This window comes from Schistocerca serialis, chromosome 11 (assembly GCF_023864345.2).
Source record: "Schistocerca serialis cubense isolate TAMUIC-IGC-003099 chromosome 11, iqSchSeri2.2, whole genome shotgun sequence".
Taxonomy (NCBI): Eukaryota; Metazoa; Arthropoda; class Insecta; order Orthoptera; family Acrididae; genus Schistocerca; species Schistocerca serialis.
Genome location: NC_064648.1, coordinates 32318449 through 32336735, shown reverse-complemented (window position 1 = coordinate 32336735; position 18287 = coordinate 32318449). Strand labels below are relative to the sequence as shown.

At 35.9% G+C, this 18287-nt stretch overlaps 1 long non-coding RNA gene across 1 annotated transcript in view; it reads left to right on the top strand.

Moving 5' to 3' along the window:
- The window catches only part of LOC126427333 (uncharacterized), a 29473-nt gene extending 11630 nt beyond the window's left edge, over positions 1-17843 (top strand). The window contains exon 3 of the long non-coding RNA XR_007576635.1: positions 16283-17843. This is a non-coding gene — a long non-coding RNA (uncharacterized LOC126427333). The remainder of the gene's footprint in view (positions 1-16282) is intronic.
- The last annotated feature ends 444 nt before the right edge of the window (positions 17844-18287 follow it).

Here is an 18287-nt window from a genome sequence, read left to right as displayed (position 1 = left end):
CTAAGGCTTGTATAAATACTGAAACAAATATATTTAGCCCAAATGGTAATACTTTAAACTGAAAGTTTATTCCATCATATAAAAATGCTGAGTATGGTTTTGAATTGTCATTTAATCTCATCTGCCAATTGCCAAATCCATCAAACTAAAGTACTTCGCTTCTTCAAAATGTACTAATATTTCATTGGTATACACTGATATACCTCCCTTACTCTCTATATGTCTATGGAAAGTACATGCATGTAGCATGAGGTGAACCCTGTCTGTAACCTTTCGTACTATCAGTAAAGGATTGTTGAAGGCACTTATGCTACATTCTATATCATTATCTGTCATCTTATTAATACCTTCTTGTGCTTAAAGTTTTAAATGTATCAGTACCGGTTAGGATTTGCAGAAAAATAGTCCTTTATTCTTAAATTTAAAATTACATGTATGATTGCCTATGACCCCTAGTTTGTTGGAAACATTTTCTCATGGGTACGTAAAACATGGTACAATGCTTCCTTTTACATATTAGTTAATAAATCAGACTCGTATACAATTTTTATGAATGTAAGTGACGTTTATTGTAGCTGATTAACATTTTCTTTCTCCACTACTTTTGTATTATTTACTAAACGGATGTGATTTAGCCTCACATATTTAGTACTTGCTAAGGTGGTGATGTAAATTGTATTCTGTCATGGTGATTGTCCACATTGCACTTCATTGATGATCCATGGAAATCTAAAATCGCTTCGTACTTCTTCAATCAATCTGCTCCATATAACACCTGAATATTTATATTAAGTCCACTAATAAAATTCATGGAAATGTAAATGGTCCAATTTTGATAGTTGCTCTTGTTTCCCTTTTAATTAATTTACTCTTTATACCTTTCAGTCTGATAATATATACTCCAGTTAATGGTAGTATTGGGAAAAAATCTTTCTCTGTGCTTAAAGATATTAATTCTTGGGTCAATCCATATCAAGTGGTCCAGCGTTGGTAGCTTGACCATCTCAGAAGAAACTGATATTCAGTTGGTGAATTCCGTCATGTTTGGTGGACTCTAAATTTTTTATCCAGAGAAAGAAAACTGGCGTTCTACGGATCGGAGCGTGGAATGTCAGATCCCTTAATCGGGCAGGTAGGTTACAAAATTTAAAAAGGGAAATGGATAGGTTAAAGTTAGATATAGTGGGAATTAGTGAAGTTCGGTGGCAGGAGGAACAAGACTTTTGGTCAGGTGAATACAGGGTTATAAATACAAAATCAAATAGGGGTAATGCAGGAGTAGGTTTAATAATGAATAAAAAGATAGGAGTCCGGGTTAGCTACTACAAACAACATAGTGAACGCATTATTGTGGCCAAGATAGACACGAAGCCCACGACCACTACAGTAGTACAAGTTTATATGCCAACTAGCTCTGCAGATGATGAAGAAATAGGTGAAATGTATGACGAGATAAAAGAAATTATCCAGGTAGTGAAGGGAGACGAAAATTTAATAGTCATGGGTGACTGGAATTCGTCAGTAGGAAAAGGGAGAGAAGGAAACATAGTAGGTGAATATGAATTGGGGGGAAGGAATGAAATAGGAAGCCGCCTTGCAGAATTTTGCACAGAACATAACTTAATCATAACTAACACTTGGTTCAAGAATCATAAAAGAAGGTTGTATACCTGGAAGAATCCTGGAGATACTAAAAGGTATCAGATAGACTATATAATGGTAAGACAGAGATTTAGGAACCAGGTTTTAAATTGTAAGACATTTCCAGGAGCAGATGTGGATTCTGACCACAATCTATTGGTTATGAACTGCAGATTGAAACTGAAGAAACTGCAAAAAGATGGGAATTTAAGGAGATGGGACCTGGATAAACTGACTGTAGAGAGTTTCAGGGAGAGCATAAGGGAACAATTGACAGGAATGGGGGAAAGAAATACAGTAGAAGAAGAATGGGTAGCTCTGAGGGATGAAGTAGTGAAGGCAGCAGACGATCAAGTAGGTAAAAAGACGACGGCTAATAGAAATCCTTGGGTAACAGAAGAAATATTGAATTTAATTGATGAAAGGAGAAAATATAAAAATGCAGTAAATGAAGCAGGCATAAAGGAATACAAACGTCTCAAAAATGAGATCGACAGGAAGTGCAAAATGGCTAATCAGGGATGGCCAGAGGATAAATGTAAGGATGTAGAGGCTTGTCTCACTAGGGGTAAGATAGATACTGCCTACAGGAAAATTAAAGAGACCTTTGGAGAAAAGAGAACCACTTGTATGAATATCAAGAGCTCAGATGGCAACCCAGTTCTAAGCAAAGAAGGGAAGGCAGAAAGGTGGAAGGAGTATATAGAGGGTTTATACAAGGGCAATGTACTTGAGGACAATATTATGGAAATGGAAGAGGATGTAGATGAAGACGAAATGGGAGATAAGATACTGTGTGAAGAGTTTGACAGAGCACTGAAAGACCTGAGTCGAAATAAGGCCCCGGGAGTAGACAACATTCCATTAGAACTACTGATGGCCTCGGGAGAGCCAGACATGACAAAACTCTACCATCTGCTGAGCAAGATGTATGAGACAGGCGAAATACCCTCAGACTTCAAGAAGAATATGATAATTCCAATCCCAAAGAAAGCAGGTGTTGACAGATGTGAAAATTACCGAACTATCAGTTTAATAAGTCACAGCTGCAAAATACTAATGCAAATTCTTTACAGACGAATGGAAAGACTGGTAGAAGCGGACCTCGGGGAAGATCAGTTTGGATTCCGTAGAAATGTTGGAACACGTGAGACAATACTAACCTTACGACTTATCTTAGAAGAAAGATTAAGAAAAGGCAAACCTACGTTTCTAGCATTTGTAGACTTAGAAAAAGCTTTTGACAATGTTAACTGGAATACTCTCTTTCAAATTCTGAAGGTGGCAGGGGTAAAATACAGGGAGCGAAAGGCTATTTACAATTTGTACAGAAACCAGATGGCAGCTATAAGAGTCGAGGGGCATGAAAGGGAAGCAGTGGTTGGGAAAGGAGTGAGACAGGGTTGTAGCCTCTCCCCGATGTTATTCAATCTGTGTATTGAGCAAGCAGTAAAGGAAACAAAAGAAAAATTCGGGGTAGGTATTAAAATTCATGGAGAAGAAATAAAAACTTTGAGGTTCGCCAATGACATTGTAATTCTGTCAGAGACAGCAAAGGACTTGGAAGATCTGTTGAACGGAATGGACAGTGTCTTGAAAGGAGGATACAAGATGAACATCAACAAAAGCAAAACGAGGATAATGGAATGTAGTCAAATTAAATCGGGTGATGCTGAGGGAATTAGATTAGGAAATGAGACACTTAAAGTAGTAAAGGAGTTTTGCTATTTAGGGAGTAAAATAACTGATGATGGTCGAAGTAGAGAGGATATAAAATATAGACTGGCAATGGCAAGGAAATCGTTTCTGAAGAAGAAAAATTTGTTAACATCGAGTATAGATTTAAGTGTCAGGAAGTCGTTTCTGAAAGTATTTGTATGGAGTGTAGCCATGTATGGAAGTGAAACATGGACGATAACTAGTTTGGACAAGAAGAGAATAGAAGCTTTCGAAATGTGGTGCTACAGAAGAATGCTGAAGATAAGGTGGGTAGATCACGTAACTAATGAGGAGGTATTGAATAGGATTGGGGAGAAGAGAAGTTTGTGGCACAACTTGACTAGAAGAAGGGATCGGTTGGTAGGGCATGTTTTGAGGCATCAAGGAATCACAAATTTAGCATTGGAGGGCAGCGTGGAGGGTAAAAATCATAGAGGGAGACCAAGAGATGAATACACTAAGCAGATTCAGAAGAATGTAGGTTGCAGTAAGTACTGGGAGATGAAGAAGCTTGCACAGGATAGAGTAGCAATGAGAGCTGCATCAAACCAGTCTCAGGTCTGAAGACCACAACAACAACAAATTTTTAAAAATTTGTTTTCATGTAGAAAGAGCATTCATTTTGTTTCGGGCTGCAACCATTCTTTTGCATTTAGAAGCATCATGTTTTTTAAAAAATTATACAGTAAGCAGTTGTCCCAGACCTTTCAAATAAGCATGTAATTCAACATACACTGGATTATAAATTAAAACCATGGTCATCTAACTAAATGTATTTCTTAATATATTTTTAATGGGTCAGATTTATTGGTTGCAAATTAAAAAAAGCTAAATTTTTGAACAGTATTTCTCCAAAGAAGGAGTAATTTGTTGGTCTTAATATTTTTGGTGCTATACTACATAGTGTAGTTACTTTTAATGGAGTGTCAATTGTGAGAAGCTTACACTTAAAAAAGTTCACTATCTAAAAAAAAAAAAAAAAAATTGAATTTGTTCATTCTCTGGCCAGCAGTATCTTCATTGGGGGACCATTTAAAAATCTGAAAATTACACACTTAATAGACCTTTATGATGTAGAACTTCAGTATAAATTTCAACCTTGGGACTCAATGGGAAGCTACTAAAAAAAATTACCCGTATGATTTGGAAAGACTTTTCTTATTGTCGGCAGTATCTGGACTAATAGATAAAGTATATCAGTTACATAATTTAAGCATATCTATGATCACTTTTTTTTAAATAAATGAGCCAGCTAATTACATTGATCTTGTTCTCACCTTATTTGTTTTTACTACATTGTTCATTGAATAACAGATAAGTTTCCTCACTCAGTTTTGGCATTAGGTTAAAAGTTCGGCCAGTCGCAGTCGTAAATTCCAAGGGAGACATGTTATTCAGTACATTTTTAACAGGTGTCCAGGCAAGATCCTTTTCAACTTTATTAAACACGATCCTTTGTCCTGGTAGGTGTAAAATGAAACATGCACATACTGGTTTTTACAATCAGTATTAACAACTTCACCAATCCATCATTTTTCACCATAAAACCATGCCACTATGTCCTTATTTTTAAGTGTCAGTATTACATCTTTTCCACACTGGGGAAGTTCACTATCAGGGAATGTTGATGTGATCTTACACTTCAGCAAGTTGTTTGACTGAAATATGAAACAATGAAACGATCAGGTGCCTTTAATCTTCTGACAAGTTTTGAATCTTTCCTCCAAGATATTGGTGTAGAGTTCTTGTATTTCCTCACATTTTAAAAACATTGGTAAATCTTTTACCTCTGCTTTACATAATTTAAACATTTCTTGAGGTGTCAAGATTTGGTTCTCTTAGGTCTACGGAAGACTAGATTTTGTGACAGCTTGTTTTGTTGCACCCCCGACTCAATCACAGGCATTTTTCCTGAAGCATAATGCAAAAATGTGCCGTTCTGCATCAAATCCATGTCCTTCTCCTGCAAAGGAGATGTTAATAATTCTTTTGTTTTGTTTTTATATTGACTTGCAGCACAGTCAGAGAAGTAGATCAATTTGTTTATGGAAGTTCTGTCCTGTTTTATCTAGTTTGTTAATTGCAGTTGAAAAGCATGCACTGCTGTAGCATTGTGCTCAGTGTAGTCACTTATGACACAAAAACTGTGATTTTATTTTGACCTTTATAATAGAACACAAATGGATGAATTGTGGGTTCTTTGTTTATCCAGTTGTACTCTTGTACTTCATCTTGAGCAATAAAGGAATTGTTTTCTGAAAAGTCGGCAAGAACTAAGCACTCAGCTGCCAAGGTTTGCTTTTTGTCTTTCAGAAATTTGTCCTGAACTTTGGCAATAAAATGGTGTAATTCAGGTTTTCAAGGTTTGCTGGTTAACACTCCAAAAAACTCTTTGTGTGGTTTTGTAATTGTCACCATTTCCATTCTGTCTTTACCACCCATTGTTTGTATTGTATATTTTCAGGCATCAAATCATCTTCTGATGCTTCACACACGTCAAGGAAAGCTTGTTTGCCTGGACAGTCTTGACATTTTCCCATGATCATACAATTGTAACAGTTAATATTGCAAATGAGAACTTCCAAAAAGTCTTTATGGTCAACTATTTAAGATTAGCGCCATCTATCATGAAATTTGCATTCTGATGATACAAACAAATTCAAACATTATGGTTATTAGATATTGACTCTAATTAGTCCTCTGTGAATTATAAAGTTGACCTTTTAATCAAATACGCAATACACCATATTGCCAGGAACACACATTTTTAGAGACCATTGATTCAACGGTGTACATAACAAAGATCAAGGAGAAAACATAAACTACCATACATATAACACATGAAAGAGTAAAATATGAATGTTCCCAACACCCCCACAAGTTCTCGAGATGTCAATTTGTAAACTCTGAAAGTTTACCTTTAGGCAGTGCCTTTGTCAAAAAATCAGCTTTCTGTTATCGGTACTTACAGGTTTCAACTGAATTTTCCTGTTTTAATTAAATGACGAGTATAGTGGTGCCTCACATCAATGTGTTTTGTTCGAGCGTGATGCACACCATTGTGACTCAGTGCAATGGCACCTCTATTGTCACAGCATACACGTAACTGGTTTTTCACTATGCGAAACACACAATTCACGAAGCAATCCTTGAAGTTATACCGATTCTTTCGCTGCTGCTGATAGAGCCATATACTCAGCTTCTGTAGGTGATAGAGCGACGGTTTGTTGTCGGTTTGAAGTCCAGGAAACTGCTGTCGCATCACACAAACCTTCAGTTTCAGTTGTTCCACTTTTTCGGAAAGTTATTCCTACATTGACTGTGCCTTTAATATATTGCATAATTCGTTTGACCGCTTCCCAGTGGATTTTCCAATAATTAGAATTGAATCTACTTAGAACCTGCACAGCATATGCAATGTCCAGTCTTGTGCTTTGATCTAAATACAGTAGTGATACTACGGCTTGCTGATAAAGAATGCGATGTAACACAAGGTTTTCCTCATCTGTCAATTTAGTTTCACATTTTTGCAGCTTTGAGCCAGGTTCAAATGGATATGCAACCGGATTACAATGTTCCATACCAAATTTCTTGAGTATGTTTGCTGCGTATTTGCTTTGATCAATACTAATCGTCCCGTGTTTCCTGTTACATTTTATTCTCATGCCAAGACACCAACTAAGTTTACCAAGATCTCTCATCTTAAACTGATTCATTAGTCCTTTCTTCAAGTCTTTCTTCCACCTATTATTTCTATTGGAGAAAATGATCAAGTCGTTCACATAAACAGCTATAATGAGTATATTTTGTTTCTCAATTCTGAAGTAAATGCAAGAATCGTATTCTGACTTCTTTAGGTTCATTTTATGTAATGTCACATCTAATTTCATATTCCAAACACGTGACGCCTGTTTTAGACCATAAATTGCCTTCATCAGCTTGCAAACCTTCATCTCCTCCCCGTTCTTCACGTAGCCTTCAGGTTGACGAATGTGAACTTGTTCATCGAGATCACCATATAGGAACGCAGTTTGAACATCCATATGTTCAACGTCAAGATCAAATTCAGCTGATAAAGCTAACAGGATGCGAAGTGAAGAATGACGAACAACAGGCGTGAACGTTTCATCAAAGTCTATTCCTTGTATTTGGGAATAACCTTTCGCTACAAAACGAGCCTTATATCGTTCAATTTCACCATTTGACGTTTCTTTCACCTTGAACACCCATTTCGAATTAATTTCCTTCCTGCCTGGTGGTAAATCAGTCAAAGTCCATGTTTCATTTTCAAGTAAAGATTTATATTCATTATCTAAGGCTTCCTTCCATTTTCCACAGTCACCACAATTCATTGCTTCTTCATACGAATTTGGTTCAGAAATACAGGGAAGACAAGCAAAATCATCATTAAAATATTTAGTATTGGGTTTTCTTTCACATGATGATTTTCTAATTTCTGGTAATGCAACTTCCGTGCGACTATGTACGTTGCTATTTACTGTTTTCTCAGTGTCACTTTGTGTTAATTCAAGATAAACTGCATTTCTGTCAACTCCAGCAGATTTGTGTCAGTTCAGTTGCCCCTTCAGTGATGTTAGTTGCTGGCACTAGTTGATGACTGTCTATACGATTATCGTCAATTGGGTTACTGTTTGGATTACTGTTTCTACAAGTGCACTTTGAGTTTTCGATGAATTGCACATCACAGTCTTTCACAATTGTCTTTGGTGAATTTGGATCAGTCAGACGATATGCTTTAGAATCTTTGCAATATCCAACAGAGATAAGTTCCTTAGATTTGTCTTCTAATTTCGTCCTTTTTTCTTTTAGTATATGTACAAATGCTCGACGTCCAAAGATTCGTAAATGACTCAAATTTATCCGACGACACCACTCCATAATTCCTCAGGAGTGACGTTCTTAACAGCTTTTGTTGGAGATCGATTCTTCAAATTCTATGTTTACAGGTTCAGCCCAAAATTGTCTACTTAGACCTGCATCTGTTAACATTGATCTTGCTTTTTCAATGATTGTCCGATTTAAGCGTTCTGCAACACCATTCTGTTCTGGCGTGAAAGGAGTTGCTGTTTCATGTTGAATTCCATTCGTCTTTAAAAATAACTTCATACGCCGATTGACAAACTCTTTTTCATTGTCTGTTCGAAGTATTTTGATTTTTCGACCAGTTTCATTTTCTACTCGTGCTTTGAATTCGATGAATGTGTCACTGTTGTTGATTTTAACATATAACCAAAAGATTTTCTTGACAGATCATCCGTAAAAGTGAGAAGATACCGTGATCCTCCCCACTATGCCATGCCCATTGGTTCACAAACATCAGAGTTCACAATGTCAAGTAGATCTTTTACTCTTCTACCTGATGTCTTAGGAAAAGGTTGTTACCTTTTATGCAGGGAATATACGGATCTAAATTGACGTTAGACCAGTTCAGTCCATCAGCCATTTTTTTTTTTTTTTTTTAATAAATGCATGCTTACACGATTGAAAAGTCCCAATCTTCCATGCCACAATTCATAACTGTCAATTTCTACAACATTTGCGTAATGGTGCACTTCATACCATTTATTTGAGTTGCTGTGGCTACTGGTGTTCCAGAAACAATTACATCACTTATATTGTATACACCGCACTGCGCATTGTCAAACAATACACACAATACACGTCTTGTCATCTGACTAACCGACAGTAGGTTGTATGCAAGGCTTGGAACATACGCAACATCATTAACAGTTATCTGTTTATTCTTGTCGTCACAAGTAACTCGAAAATGAACATCGCCTTCTCCAATAGCCTGAAGATTGCTATTATTTGCTACTGTCACTTCAGCAGCTGTGGTCCATTGGAAAGTGTTGAACGAGTTTGTTTGATTCGTCATGTGTCGTGAATACCCGAATCCACATACTAGTCATCACTATGATACGAAGATGCAGTTAGAGCCATTAACACAGTTTCGTTTTCAGTACTCACTGCATTCGCAGAATTTGAAAATTTATTTGGTTTATACTTTGTTCTACACCCATTCGCCTTGTGGCCAGGTTTCTGACAAGCACACTTAAAAGGCTTGATATTTCAAACATCACGTTCGATATTCGTCTTCTGGTGTTTACTATTCTGCTTACTAGCTACCAGCACCGAATCTGTGGTCTCATTTGTGGATGCAATTTGACGTTTCGTCGATTCTTGAATTAATCGCTGACTTACTAAATCACTAGTAATCTTGTCACCCGAATTCTCAATGGCCGTAATCAAGGGTTGGAAATCTGCTGGGAGTCCACTTAGCGTAATTGCAGCTACGAAATCATCGTCCATTTTCTTACCAAATATCAATGCTTCGAATTTGTTGAGAAAGTGACATAATTTTCGACAAATACGCCTCCATATTTTTCTCAGAACCTAATCGTACATTCATTGAGCATTGTAATAGCCCAATATAACTAGATAAACTCCTATTTTCAAATGCAAATTGTAAATTTTACCATGCTTCTTTAGCAGTCGTTGCTCCACGAAGTTTTGGATACACAGATGAATTTACAGATAAACATAATTTTGATAATACTTTCTGTACATTCTTCTCATCTTCCTCAGTGCCAGCAATTGTTTCCCATAGTCCCTCATGTTTCAGGTATATGTCCAATGTGAATTTCCAGTCGTTGTAGTTTGTCGTACTGGTCAACTTCTCAAAATTAAACAGTGATTGTCCACCCAAAGCCATCTTGAATACATTGAGATAGTTAAACAAATAAATCTTGAAAGTTTCTAAGCAAAAAAATACGATAGCAACCTTGATTTATCAGTTTATTCCTTTGGTATGAAAAGTTCACTAATCTCTCCTGGGCCCATAACCTATTAGATATTGACTCTAATTAGTCCTCTGTGAGATTATAAAGTTGACCTTTTAATCAAATACGTGAAACACCATATTGCCAGGAACACACATTTTTAGAGACCATTTATTCAACATTGTACATAACTAAGATAAAGGAGAAAACATAAACTACCATACATATAACACATCAAAGAGTAAATTATGAATGTTCCCAACAATGGGTGCCAGATGCCCCTCCAACAATACACCATTTTGATCTCAACTCAATATTTCGATCTTCCAATTTTAATGTCAGGATGTTCTTTTTTGAGTTCAGTGAATAGTTAATTTAAATTACACAATATCAACCTTTTTTTTATATCTGAACCTTAGTACCATTTTCTTTCACAGAAACAACCTTTTTTGCCATCCATCAAACAGTTGTTGTTGCTTCATTCATAAAATGTAATAGCGTTTTCAGTCGTGTTTTCATCTATGAAATTAGATGCATTTTTATTTTGTAATGCTGGTAAAATTCTGTGTTCTTTTATTAACTGCCGTGTTAATTTAACCAATTATTTTGACACATTAAATTCATTACTAACTTTTGCTCGACTCCAAGAATTTTGTAGTGAACTGATAATCTTAACTTTATCCTCTTTGTCTGAAATACAATTCTTAGTTTTTAGCTTTTCTGTCAAATCATCATATTTGATCAGAGAATTCTTAGAACTTCAATCCGATTTAATGCAACTTTTCTTTTGAAATCAAACTTCCAAATTCTTTGTGACAGTAATTGCCACATTCTCAGTTTTACATTCAAAACGAAAGGTCTTTTTTCTAATTTTACTAGTAAGCAATACATATAGGATTTCACAATCTCGATCCTTTTTTGTAGTCTCTGATAAATCACAAAATTCTTTATCTAGACCATCACCATCCCTTTCTTTGTTAATAACAAATATCTTAGAATAACATGTTGGACGTAACGACTTCCCTGGTATTATATTGATAAAACAGATTTTAAAAAAAAATGATTATCAGACGTTATTTCTCTAGACCTTTTGTTATGATTCTTAAAAGGGTCCAAGCAAGAGTGGTCAAAAAGGTGATTTCATGCTACTTGCAGGTTGAATTAACCTCTGAGCCAATTCGTAAGTAAAGCAACACTTTTTCTTCATCACTATAATCTTCAATTAATGCAATGTCTTTAGGAAACAATCCATACACACCTTTATGCCAAGCTTCATTAATAAGAACACCAATAGAACACTGAGACTCCACTGGTAAATGCCACACTTCAAGAGCTCATTGCTAACTAAGTTGAGTAAACAGATGATGGTCGAAGGGGAAGACAATGCACAGACTTGTACAGGCTCATCTGTGAGCTTGTACAGACTTTCAGATGCTGTCACCTAGCCTGGTGGAACTGTCTGCAGAGGATTGGGTGAAACTGTCTTCAGAGGATTGATTCAACAAGTAATCATTTATTTTAATTTTATGTGTTATTCTTGTGTGTGAATTATTTAATTGATCTATTTTATTCCATTAGTTCTGATATTGCAGATCTTAAGAAACATATTATTGACTCTTCATGTTCAATTTTTTTCCCCATTCCGTAAGTTTCCATTCAATCAAAGTTGAAATTTGTACTGAAGTTTGATATCATGAAGATCTATCAAGTGTGTAATTTACAGATTTTTATCTGGTCCCGTAACAAAGATATTACTGGCCAAAGAATGAAAAAATTCAAAATCCTTTTTTTTTTTTAAATAGTGTATGTTTTATGTGTAAGCTTCTCACCATTGATACTCTATAAAAAGTAACAGTAATGTGTAATGTAATAGCAAAAAAAATATTAAGGCTGAGAAATTCCTCCTTTAGAGGAATACTGTTACAGAAATTGAGGTTTTTCATTTGTGCCCAGTAGCTTTGAGATATTAAAAATTAAGGAATACATTATGCTAGGTGATCACAGTTTTAATTTATAGTCCAGTGTGTGCTGAATTAAATGCTTCTTGTTTGAAAGGTCTGGGGCAACTCATTACAAAATAATTTAAAAAAACCCTATAAGGCATGTTAATGCAAAAAGCCACTTACAGAGTGAAACAAAAATGGCCACAGTTTCCAATTGATAAAAAATAAAAAGAAATTAAATTTTTTTTGAGCCGACTGAACATTAGGGAACTCACACAGTAAATATCAAATTTTTGAGATGGTCGAGCAACCAATTATTTTTTTCCTAGACCGCTTGGTATGGAATGACCCTGTAAGGTGCCATTCAGTAAACCTTTTTGTTCATGCCCCAAGAATTGTTGTGTTGTTTTGGGTCTAATAATTTTAGTATCAATTTCTCTTGAGTGCTTGGAGACCAGTACTTAGATTTAATACTCTCCTGAAAATCATTCCATGACTTAGTCCTCTGAATGGGTGTTACCCCTTCTGCTGAATTTCCCACTAAGTAATCTAGTGTGAAGTCTACCTTTTTCAAGTCATCCCCCTTATTAGGTAGTGAACATCAGAATACACATAAGAAATACATTAGTTGAACAAACCCCCCTCCTCCGACCATCACCCCCAGTTTGCGGTTTAAATTTGGGAAATATGTTTTCACAAATTCATATTATTTCCTAGCTGTAAATCTTCAAATAATTCTTTCAGTACTGCCAGACTTTGATGAAATTTTCTAATTTCTAGAGCTCATTTAGTTTCCTCTAACACATCCCAAATCTTTTCAGATTCATTTTTGTGATCAGTACTGCTTTCCACAAAAGTGGTTTTGCTCTAGTGGATTACACCTCACATTCAACAAACATTTGCAATCTTTCCTCTAAGCCGGTTAACGTAGACTGAGGACTCGACTGTTTCATGTTGCAAGACTCTACGTGCTCTTTCATATTTGAAATATCAGTTTGTACTGTATGAAAACGTGTATTTCCATTGTGAAATAATGACAAAACTCATTACAAGCAATATTGTGCACCCATGATGGTAAGTTCTCCTCTAGTATGTTAACTTTATATTCTAAGTAATCATTCTGTTATTTTGTTTCGACAATTTAGACACAAAGTCAGATTTAATTTTGTCTCCCAGTTTTTAAGGGTCTTGTCTTTTGATACTTCACTGTTATCAGCTAGTAACTTTTTGAAATTTTGTACTTAATCTTTTTTATTATTACTCCTGTAATTTATGACAGTCCTCCTGTGATCTCAGTCACAGATGTGTAATCATGTGCAACACAACAAATAGGAGAAGTAATTGGTCACTTCTCACAGGATTAAGGCGAGAAGTTATGTTGTGTCGGATGTGTTGCCGATAACTAGCAACCACAGTGCCAACATCAGCTCGGTGGCTACCGGTGCAATGAATATTGTGCTAGGCATGTTCGACATGTAGTCTCATAGTCGACGGATGTGCTGAGATGGTAGATGTTTTGTCCATCAGCAGTAAATAAGTCAGGCTGTCTTCTCTGTCACACTCTCCAAATTTTCTTCTAAATCATAGTTGTGTTATATCTGTGTTGCATATCTGTAATGCATCCGTCCTGTTGTTATTCGTGGCTGCCAGTTTTCTACCCTCTATTGAAGTATTTTGTTCACGAATGATGTTATTGTGAACTTTTCAATAATCATTTCTCAGTATCCTTCATTAATTGTCAAAATATTTAGCCAGTGTAATGCGTCAAGTAATGTAACTTTGTTAATTCTCAGTTGCCACAGGCAACAAATGTTATCTTCTCAATATTTCTTGAAAATTGGTATACTTTCTTGCGAAACTTGGAATATTTCCAGCATAACAGTTTCATCTCCCCTCATTGTTATCAAGTAAAGTGTAAAATCTGAGAAATGGCTGTGGTAAAAGCTGTGGGTATGCATTACATAGCTTGAGTATTCCTTGAACACCATTTTAGATTGTTGTCTGTTACCTCATACGTCTCTTCTTGATGAATTATTGTCTTGCTAATTCATTCTAGTGGTCTGGATCCTTCAGGCCATGGCCATGCTCAAACATCCAATTCTTTTAGACTTTGTTCCATCTTGCAGGGAACACTAAGTGGAAGATAGCAATCTCTGCTCTGAGCCACAAAATGACTTAAAATGAACTCTCATTTCAACTCTTCTATAGTTTAAAGTGCATTACTTCTTATTAACAGCCACTGAAATAGGATATGTGGTAACAGACATCAGTCATTAGAACACTTCAGACTTAAAAAGGCTGTACAGACAATCAGTGGTACAGTAAAAACTAATTCATTTGGCATAATGATGAAACTTGTGTTTTCGGTAAGGTGTGTGTTCCAGGTAGTCTGTGACAACTTCAACTGGAGGCATCATAACATGTGCGCCCAGCTGATAGGTGCTGTGTGTTCACTGCCAATGACTGTGCCAAAACAGAGCAGTGCAGAGAGTCTGTAATTTCGCATTACACATTATTTGTGCCTATTTCATCTATTGTGATCATCTTTTGCTCGGCTGATTCTTCATAGTCGACCAGGATACTTGCTAAAACATTCTGATACACTACAAATTGTAGCTGGGAATGTTAGTGTTAAACATAAAAGTGTTCGTTTACTTCAGACTTCAGTTGCTGCCCATGTGCCTGTCTATGCTTCTGTCTTGACACTGAATGTCAGAGTGCCGTGGCACATTTACCTTCATCTACGAGTAACATTTAATAGATTTGAACATCCCGTCTATCTAGATGTGGAATTGAATTTGCGTGGGTTATTTATACATCTCTGAGAAATCTTATCATCTTTCATACTGAACCATCCATGTCCAGCTGATTTTGTTGTGGAGTGATGTAGCAGACTAACACAGAGTTCAATGATTTGACGGTCCTTCAATACAACATGATATATTGACTTATATTGTAAATGTTTTGAAAATGTGAACAGCAACTCCTGCATCAATATAGTTTTGAGTCCGACGTACATATTTTCCTCCTGACAACACCACCCAGCGTACTTCAGTAGGATTATGCCCAGCCACGTGTGACAAGGAATGCAGAAAACCTCTTCGAATAATGTCATATACACAGGGTACTTGACTGCACTTTCACATGACATGTTAACTGGAAAATGTGTCCTGGATATGTTTTGGTTAGCAACTTGTTTGTCATGGATACTTGATTGAACACTGTAAACTATTTGTAGACTCTCATGGAAACTGTATGGAGAGAGAGTCCCCATAACATGTCCAGTGTCTCCTTGAATGTGTTCCGCAGCACTTGTATTTTCTGATTTCAGTGTGTAGGGTCTTCACAATCCTCAAAGCCAGAGATAATATTCAGTGCTGTGATTGTAATCATTTGTGTATAGTAGCGTACATAAATGGTGGTAGAAAATGCAAGCACATGTGACTCTCTTGGGGCTGCAATGATTGCACATGATTTGTGTGCAACAGTTCTTTAATTAAGTAGTGATTCTTAAGGTACCAAATCTTGTTTAGTACATTTCCTATGTATCCATAAAATTAGTTTATTAATCATATCAGTTGTTTTGAATTATCCGCATTTTTCTAGTAGACAATTCTTAAAACCTTTATTGAAATTTTCACTTTTTTGTGGTTTTTTCTTTTGTGATAAATTCTGCTCTGATGTTCTGAGAATTGTGCACTGCAGGAGAATGCATGTTAACAAATTGGTACTACTTTGATTCTGTAAAAGATTAATGATGATGATGTTTGGTTTGTTGGGCGTTCAACTGCGCGGTCATCAGTGCCCGTACAAAGTCCCAATTTTTACACAGTCCAGTTTTTTACACAATCCATTGTAGCCACCGTCACAAATGATGATGATGATGATGATGATGATGATGATACCGATACCACAAACACCCAGTCCCCGGGAAGAGAAAAATCCCCAACCCCACCGGGAATCAAACCCGGGATCCCGTGTAAAACATTAATGAAAATGAGCCAGTAAAACGTGTAAACTTCACTCTTGCTCAGGGCATTGTTTTGTGATTAATTATATTTTCAGCATTAGAAAGGAATGCTGGTATGTAATTTATTACAATTTATTTAATGCTGCCTGTGTAATTAGAAGTAAATCTTGTATCACACAATGCACTGTATGCTTATTCATTCATTTCAGTACCTGCTCCTGATGAACGATTGCCACCTTGAAAAAGCCATAATGGTTTCCACTAAGATTAGCCCACAAGATACACACTACAATGCAAGACTCAAGTCTTCTGTAGCATCTGCTTCCCCATCAACATCACTTTGTTCACAACAGTCTAAATGCAGTAACTGTAGCTATGCTGCAAGTTTATACAAAAGTGTTATAAGTAACGGTATTTTATACAATGACTCAAGAGCTCTGAATTACACAGTTCTGTAAAGAAGTTTGGTGAAACTATATGGCTTGAGTATTTAAATACTGCCATTGAGGTAAGTGCTTTTGTATATAGCTTTATTTTGTGATTTAGAAAAAATAATTTCTGTATTTCTGCATAGTGGCCAGGCATTAATGTCACTAGCATTGCTCAGAAGAGAAGGTTGTTACATATTTTGCTACTACACCTTCTTTATTTGTGAATTATTTTCAACATTCTACAAGTACTGCTAGGACATTTATGCATATGGTATTGAACAATGATGTAGTTGTTAATCCTTGTAAAGTTTGGCGGTATTATTTGTCCTTGGTGCATAGTGAACTACATTGCAAGATCTGATTTAGGTGTGCAGTTTATAATTAAAAGGGTAACATGAAACTTTTCTCAAACAAGTGAAAACATTGGTCTGGACTATGAGTTCATTCCAGGTACCTCTCTGGTATGGACAGATCTTCTCCAATTGTACCGTATAAGTAGGGCCTTAGGATTGATTCAAAATGTCAGCTTACTACAAAGACCTATCCATTCATTTCCAACAAATGCCTGAATTGGAAATGCACTGTTTACAAAATGTGATTCTGGTTCAGGTCTGCACTCTTTAGTAACTTGTAGCAAATATTTGTATCAGTATACACGTAGCATCAAATGCTGTTTCTAGACTATCTGCTTAGGTCATTAGCAAGTACTCTAACATTTTATTAGAGTTTAACATAAATTGTGTATGTTGGCCTCTTTGCTCATGGACCACTGAACCCAGTAAAAGGAAAATATAAGGATCTTCTTAATCCATGATTTTTATTTGCCTTGTGCATCGTATTGCAGGTTTATCACATTGTTAATGGGTGTGGTGTAAAGTCATGCACCAATTTTTACTTAATTTAGAGGTTGTATAAGTGCTATTATGGACTATAAAAAATACATGGTAGTCACAGGTTGTGAGCTGACTACTTTCTGTAACTGTCCATTCCAATTTATACATCATTCTTAATCAAGATTTGGATTAACGTCATACATAGACGTGGAGTCATCTATCTTATCCGTAAAACAATTTATATGACTGGATGCTAGCTTTTACAAGGATGGTCAGTAATCACTTACTTAGTAGTAAACACACTGTGAAATGAGCAACACGTTCTAGTGAAAAGTATGAACATTTAAAACTTAATGTCTTTGTGTACCTAGGGGATAAAAACATAGTGGTGCTGGCAAGCACAAAGAGTTCTTCTCGTGTGTAATCGTAAAATTTGTCATTTTGTTGTACTTTGAAGCAAAATATTTGTGAAATGTAATGAATAATAAAAAAACAAAAATACAAAATATGTGTAGTGGTTCCTCATTCTTGTTACATGCCTCTTCAGAGTGAAATTTCAGATTCAACAATAACATTATTTAACTAGAAAAAACTCATTGCAAATTATCTTAAAATAAAGTACTTATTAAACAATCTAAAATTTTCAAAATCAGTTGCCAGAGACTGCAGTTTGTGTGTGTGTGTGTGTGTGTGTGTGTGTGTGTGTGTGTGTGTGTGTGTTTTTGGCCATAAGCTTATTTGTGACAGTCTTTCTGTTGTGCCCATCCACGACTCAACATATGGTGAGTAACAACATTCCTTTTCATAATATTGTTACATTCCATCCTGGATTTTCCATTGTTTGATAAATGTTTGAAAAATTATGTATTGATAGAGACAGGAAAATTGCGTGTCAACAATGAAACAAAAACATAACATGAAATCTTTGATTTTTTAGTAACATAATGCAA